The 6,802-nt window shown below is 49.6% G+C and overlaps 1 non-coding gene across 1 annotated transcript; it reads left to right on the top strand.

Annotated features, from left to right (window-relative positions):
* Positions 1-6,443: 6,443 nt before the first annotated feature.
* On the top strand, positions 6,444-6,550 carry LOC112129514 (U6 spliceosomal RNA). Its single transcript, XR_002911905.2, has one exon. It is a non-coding gene; the product is annotated as a U6 spliceosomal RNA (small nuclear RNA).
* Positions 6,551-6,802: the final 252 nt, after the last annotated feature.

Below are 6,802 nucleotides of genomic sequence, written 5' to 3'. Positions count from 1 at the left end.
TAGCCAGTCGTGGTGGCAGGCCCCTGTAATCCCAGCTACTCGAGAGGCTGAGGCAGCAGAATCTCTTGAACCTGGCAGGCAGAGGTTGCAGTGAGCCAAGATCGTGCCACTGTGCACTCCAGTCTGAGCAACAGAGCAAGACTCCATCACAAATATTTTAAGAAATAAAAAATAAAAATACAGAAGCAGCCAGGCATGGTGGCTCACATCTGTAATCCCAGCACTTTAGAAGGCCAAGGTGGGTGGATTGCTCGAGCCCAGAAGTTCAAGACTAGCCTGGCCAACATGGCAAAATCCTATCTTTACGAAAAAATACTAAAAATAGCTGGGTGTGGTGATGTGTGCCTGAAGTACCAGCTACTCAGAAGGCTGAGGTGGACAAATGACTTGAAACCGGAAGGTCTACGCTGCAGTGAGCCTTGTTTGCACCACTGCACTCCCGCCTGGGCAACAAAATGAGACCCCGTCTCATTAAAAAAAAAAAGCACAGTCACTCCCCTCAACCTGCAACACCCATGCTGAATTCAGAACCTGCAATTTCACAAGTTCTCAAGGTGATGTTACAACATGAGAAGCACTGCTCCAAATGAGCTCTAAAAGCTTTTTCAAGTTTCTAGAATTCTATATACTCCACAACTCCAACAACATTGGGTTGGGAATGGTCGAGCGCATGTAACCGCAGCACTTTGGGAGGCCCAGGCGCGCGGATTACGACGTCAGTATTTTCAGACCAGCCTGGCCAACATGGTGAAACCTCGCCTCTACTAAACATACAAAAAAATTACCCGGGCGTGGTGGGTGCCTGTAACCCCAGCTACTCCGGAGCCTGAAGCAGAAGAATCACTTGAATCCAGCGTGTCCAGAATTTGGTACGTTCTTGGTCTGACTTCAAGAATGAAGCCGCAGACTCTCCCTGTGAGTGTTACAATCCTTAAAGTCGGCGTGTCGGAAGTTTGTTCCCTCTGGTGGGTTCCTGGTCTCTCTGACTCAGGAGTGAAACTACAGACCTTCCCGGTGAGTGTTACAGCTCTTAAAGTGGGCGTCGAGTTGTTCATTCCTCCTGGTGGGTTCTTGGTCTCCATGGTTTCAGCAAGGAAACTGCAGACCTTCAAGGTGATATTACAGCTCATAAAGGCAGTGCCAGTCCAAAGAGCGAAAACACCATAAGCCTTCAGACTAGAAAAGGGAACGCGAACACCTTACCGCTGCTGCTCCGGCAGCCTGCTTTTATTCTTATCTGGCCCCACCCACATCCTGCTGATTGGTCCATTTTACAGAGAGCCGATTGGTCTGTTTTACAGAGCGCTGACTGGTCCGTTTTGACAGGGTGCTGATTGGTGCGCTTACAATTCCTGAGCTAGACACAAAAGTGCTCCACCTCCCCACTAGATTAGCTAGATAGGAGTGTTGATTGGTGTATTCACAATCCCTGAGCTAGACACAAAAGTGCTCCACCTCCCCACTAGATTAGCTAGATAAGAGTGTTGATTGGTGTATTCACAATCCCTGAGCTAAACATAAAGGTTCTCCAAGTCCCCACCAGATTAGCTAGATACAGAGTGCCAACTGGTGCGTCTGCAAACCCTGAGCTAGACATAGAGTGCTGATTGGTGTATTTATAAGCCTTGAGCTAGATACAGAGTGCTGATTGGTGTATTTATAATCCCTTAGCTAGACATAAAGGTTCTCCAACTCCTCACTAGACTCGGGAGCCCAGCTGGCTTCCCCTAGTGGATCCCGCACCGGGGCTGCAGGTGGAGCTGCCTGCCAGTCCCGCGCCGTGTGCCGGCAGTCCTCAGCCCTTGGGCGGTTGATGGGACCGGGCACCCTGGAGCAGGGGATGGCACTCGTGGGGGAGGCTCAGGCCGCGCAGGAGCCCACGGTGGGGTGGTGGGGGGAGACTCAGGTATGGCGGGCTATAGGTCCCGAGCCCCGCCCCGCGGGGAGGCAGCTAAGGCCGGGCGAGAAATCGAGCGCAGCACTGGTGGGCCAGCACTGCTGGGGGACCCGTGCACCCTCCGCAGCTGCTGGCCTGGGTGCTAAGCCCCTCACTGCCCGGGGCCGGCCGGCAGCTCCGAGTGCGGGGCCCGCCAAGCCCACCCCCACCGGGAACGCTAGCTGGCCCGCAAGCACCGTGTGCAGCCCCGGTTCCCACCTGTGGCTCTCCTTCCACACCTCCCCGCAGGCTGAGGGAGCCGGCTCCAGCCTGGGCCATCCCAGGAAGGGGCTCCCACAGTGCAGTGGCGGGCTGAAGGGCTCCTCAAGCACGGCCAGAGTGGTGGCCGCCAAGGGTGAGAGAGGGCTGCCAGCATGCTGTCATCTCTCACCAGGAGGCAGAGGTTGCAGTGAGCCAAGATGGCGCCACTGCACTCCAGCCTGGACAACAGAGTGAGTGAGACTCCCTCTCAAAAAAAAAAAAAGAACGGGTGCCATGGCTCACGCCTGTAATCTCAGCACTTTGGGAGGCCGAGGCGGGCAGACAATGAGGTCAGGAGATCGAGACCATCCTGGCTAACACAGTGAAACCCCATCAATACTAAAAATACAAAAAATTAGCCGGCCGTGGTGGCATGCGCCTGTAGTCCCACCAGCTACTTGAGAGGCTGAGGCAGGAGAATCACTGGAACCCAGGAGGCGGAGTGAGCCTAGATCGCGCCACTGCACTCCAGCCTGGGCAACAGAGGAGACTCCGTCTCCAAGAAAAAAAAAAGATTAAGATGGGAGCATGAGGCTTTTGGTTGAGAGGAGTTAGTTACTTAGCAGGAAAGCTTTGTCCGTATTGATCCCTGGTTACTACAGAACAGCTTTCATAATTTCAGCAGAATGTACAGCTGTGGTCAAAGTAATTTTAAAACAACAGTACAGCTGGGCATAGTGGTTCATGCCTGTAATCCCAGCACTTTGGGAGGCTGACACGGGAGGATCACTTAAAGCCAGGAGTTCAAGACCAGCCTAGGCAATACAGTGCGACCCCCTGTCTACAAAAAATTAAAAGAAAATATTAGCCGGGTATGGTAGTACATGCCTATAGTCCCAGCTATAGGAAGACTGAGGCGGGAGGATCACCTGAGCCCAGGAGTTCAAGACTGCAGTGAGCTATCATTTGTGCACTCCAGCTGCACTCCAGCCTGGATGACAGAGCAAGAACCTGTCTCTAAAATAAAAATTAATATTAAATAACAATACAAATGATGATGTAAGCGAGTAGGTGAAGACAGGACCTTTCTTTGACTCAGGACCCCCTCATTGTTAGACCTTCCCAAACCCTTCCTCCCAGGAGAATCCGATCTACATACATATATATATATATCTACCTGGATCCCTGGGTGAAAATGATCCCCGCAATCATTTCTGAGGTCATTCTGGAAATGTTTCCTCTGGGTCTGTCTGGGAGCCAGCAGGAAACAAATGGGAGAGGCCCAGAGAAGCTCTGGATGCAGCAGAACAGAGCATGGTGTCTAGTAAGTTCTAAGTGATGGAACTTGGCGCCATGAACTCCTGAACCCAAAGATCACTCAGACTGCCTAATCCAAGGACTTGCACATTGTTTTGTTAAAACTGATTCTGGCTGGGCACAGTCACCCAGGAGTTCAAGATCAGCTTAACTGACAAAGCAAGACCCTGTCTCCAAAAAAACAAAACAAAACAAAACAAAACTGATTTTACGTTCCAGCAGAAAGCCGGGTGAGAAACGGAACGAGGCCAGCTCTTCCAGGTTGGCAGATGAACTGGGGGTCCCCGGGACAGGCTGCAGCCTCTGCCCTGCAGATACCCAGAGCTCTCGCCCTGCTGCTGCCCAGGCAGCAGGGAGCCTCTCTCCCCTCCCCACCTGGGTGACTTGATGGCAGTGGCAGCCCCTCCCAGCCTGAACCATACCAGCCAACAGGTCTGCTGGCCCAGTCCTGCCAGGCCCAGGCAAAGCCCCTGAAAGCTGCTAGGACACAGTGCCCTTGAGTGGCACGGGTGTGGCCGGGCGAAAAGGCGGGTCTACTGACACAGGCTTGGTCACCTCTGTAGGCCATGGGGCCGCGCAGATCTGCCCGCTCTGTCCCAATTGGACAAGACCTCCCTAGGCCTGAACCAGCCAGGAGATGAGGGAGCCCAGGACAGCAACAGATGGACGAGTCGGCAGCCATCAGACAAATCTACCAGACCTTAATATAGGTGGGGAGAAATGGTAGAATAAGAGACCACATTTGGCCAACTGGAAATGCCTACCACCCTTTGGAAAGATTTACTGGCTGTGTGTATGATACACAGAAGGCCTGTGTATATAACATGAAAAAGCTAATCTCAACCTGCCCCCAACCTTTTTAAAAAAAAAATTTGGCTGGGCTAGTGGCTCATGCCTATAATCCCAGCACTTTGGGAGGTCAAGGTGGGAAGATCGCTTGAGCGATCAGCCTAGGCACGTTCACGACCAGCCTAGACAACATAGTGAGACTCCCTTCTCTGCAAAAAATTTAAAAATTAGCCAAGTGTGGTGATACACACCTGTGGTACCAGCTACTCAGGAGGCTGAGGTAGGAGGATGCTTGAGCCTGAGAGGCAGAGGCTGCAGTGAGCTATGAGCGTGCCACTGCACTAGAGCCTGGGCAACACAGCAGAGCGAGACCCTGTGTCAAAAATAGTAATAAAAAGAAAAAGAAAAAAGGAAACATTTGCAGCCAGGCACAATGTCTCACGCCTGTAATCCCAGCACTTTGGGAGGCCGAGGCGGGTAGATCACCTGAGGTCAAAAGTTTGAGACCAGCCTGGCCAACATGGTGAAACCCCATCACTGCTAAAAATACAAAAATTAGCTGGGTGTGGTGGCGGGCACCTGTAATCCCAGCTACTTGAGAGGCTGAGGTATGGGAATTGCTTGAACCCAGGAGGGTTGCAGCAAGCCGAGATTGCGCCATTGCACTCCAGCCTGGCCTACAAGCGAAACTCCGTCTCAAAAAAAACAAAACAAAACAAAACAAAATATTTGCTACATCTAGTCCTTCTAGATGTAAAGAGGTTGCCAACTGTGACAGAAAATCACACATCTTGTAAACATCCACTTGTTTTTCTAAAAAATCTTAAAGAGGTATGTCTCCAGAAAATGACTTTTTTTTCTTTTTATTTTTTTTGAGACAGGATTTTGCTGTCACTTAAGCTGGAATGCAGTGATGCGAACATAGCTCACTGTAGCCTCAAATTCCTGGGCTCAAGCAATCCTCCTACCTCAGCCTCCTGAGTAGCTGGGATTACATGCACATGCCACCATAACCAGTTAATTTTTTTTTATTTTTTATTTTTTTGCAGAGATAGGGTCTTGCTATGTTTCCCAGGCTGGCCTAGAACTCCTGGCCTCAAGCAATCCTCCCGCCTCAGCCTCCCTTAGTGCTGGGATTACAAGCATGAGCTACCCCACCCCAATCCTGCCACCCCCGCTGGGAATGACTTTTTGAAATATAGAAGCACCAAGAGTGACACACGTCCACGTTTGTACAGGGGTTAGAGGACATGAAGCAGAAGACCGTGAGAAGGAAGAGAAGGTTCTATGCCAGGCAGGTCATATGGAGAAAATGTTTTCATATCATAATCATTGTTTTGTGTGTGCATTTTATTCTTCACGACTTTATATATAGTTGACAGTGCAAAGTACTTTTTTGAAATATCTAGTCTTTCTAGACATTCTGAAGTGCCTGATATATGTTAAAAGTAGAGGTAGTAAAATATCACATTTTGTAAAACTGTTTTTTTGAGACAGAGTCTCGCTCTGCCCAGGCTGGAGGGCAGTGGCGCGATCTCGGCTCACTGCGACCTCCACCTCCCAGGTTCAAGCCATTCTCCTTCCTCAGCCTCCCAAGTAGCTGGGATTACAGGCGTGCACCACCACAACCAGCTAATTTTTGTATTTTTAGTAGAGATGGTTGGGGTTTCACCATGTTGGCCAGGCTGGTCTTGAACTCCTGACCTCAAACAATCCGCAGACCTCTGCCTGCCAAAGTGCTGGGGTTACAGGAGTCCTTTTGTTAAAATTCATATGAAATGTTTTTGCGTAGTACACGTCGTGTTTGTGCACCGCTTCAGGGGAAGAAGGAAGCTCACTGTAGCCTCTCAAAGTACAATGAACTCTGCACCACTGTGTTTATAATGAAGCAAGATTAACCACTAGCCCTTCTGTCTGTGCATTTTGTTTTACTTATCTGTGTATATCGTGCACATAAAAGAGAAACAAGTCCTAATTTACAACAGCTACTCTTTCCAGATGTTAGAGAGGTTGCCAGTGTATGACAAAAGCAAAAGTAGAGTTAGTTAAACTCATATATTTTGTACATTTTGTTTTAAAATTCCTAGGAAAGATCGTCATCTGAAAATTTGAGCATTATAGCCCACTGCGTTGGTGTAGAAGGGAACAGTTTTAGGCCAGAATGTTCATATTTTGAAGACACTTTCAAATGATAACTATTGTGCTCACTTTGGCAGCATATACGCTAAAGCTGGAATGATACAGAGAAGATTAGCATGGCCCCAGTGCGAGGATGACATGCAAATTCATGAAGCATCCCATATTTTCTAATAAGAAAGAAAGAAAAAAAAAAACAGGCTAGGCACAGTGGCTCATGCCTGTAATCCCAGCTTTTTGGGAGACCAAGGTGGGCGGATCACCTGAGGTCAGGAGTTTGAGACCAGACTGGCCAACATGGTGAAACCCCGTCTCTACTGAAAATACAAAAATTAGCTGGGGATGTTGGCACGTGCCTGTAATCCCAGCTACTTGGGAGGCTAAGGCACAAGAGTTGCTTGAACCCAGGAGGCGGAAGTTGCA

Source organism: Pongo abelii, chromosome 18 (assembly GCF_028885655.2).
Source record: "Pongo abelii isolate AG06213 chromosome 18, NHGRI_mPonAbe1-v2.0_pri, whole genome shotgun sequence".
Classification (NCBI taxonomy): domain Eukaryota; kingdom Metazoa; phylum Chordata; class Mammalia; order Primates; family Hominidae; genus Pongo; species Pongo abelii.
The sequence above is the reverse complement of the archived record's forward strand: the minus strand, read 5'-3'. Positions and strand labels throughout refer to the sequence as shown.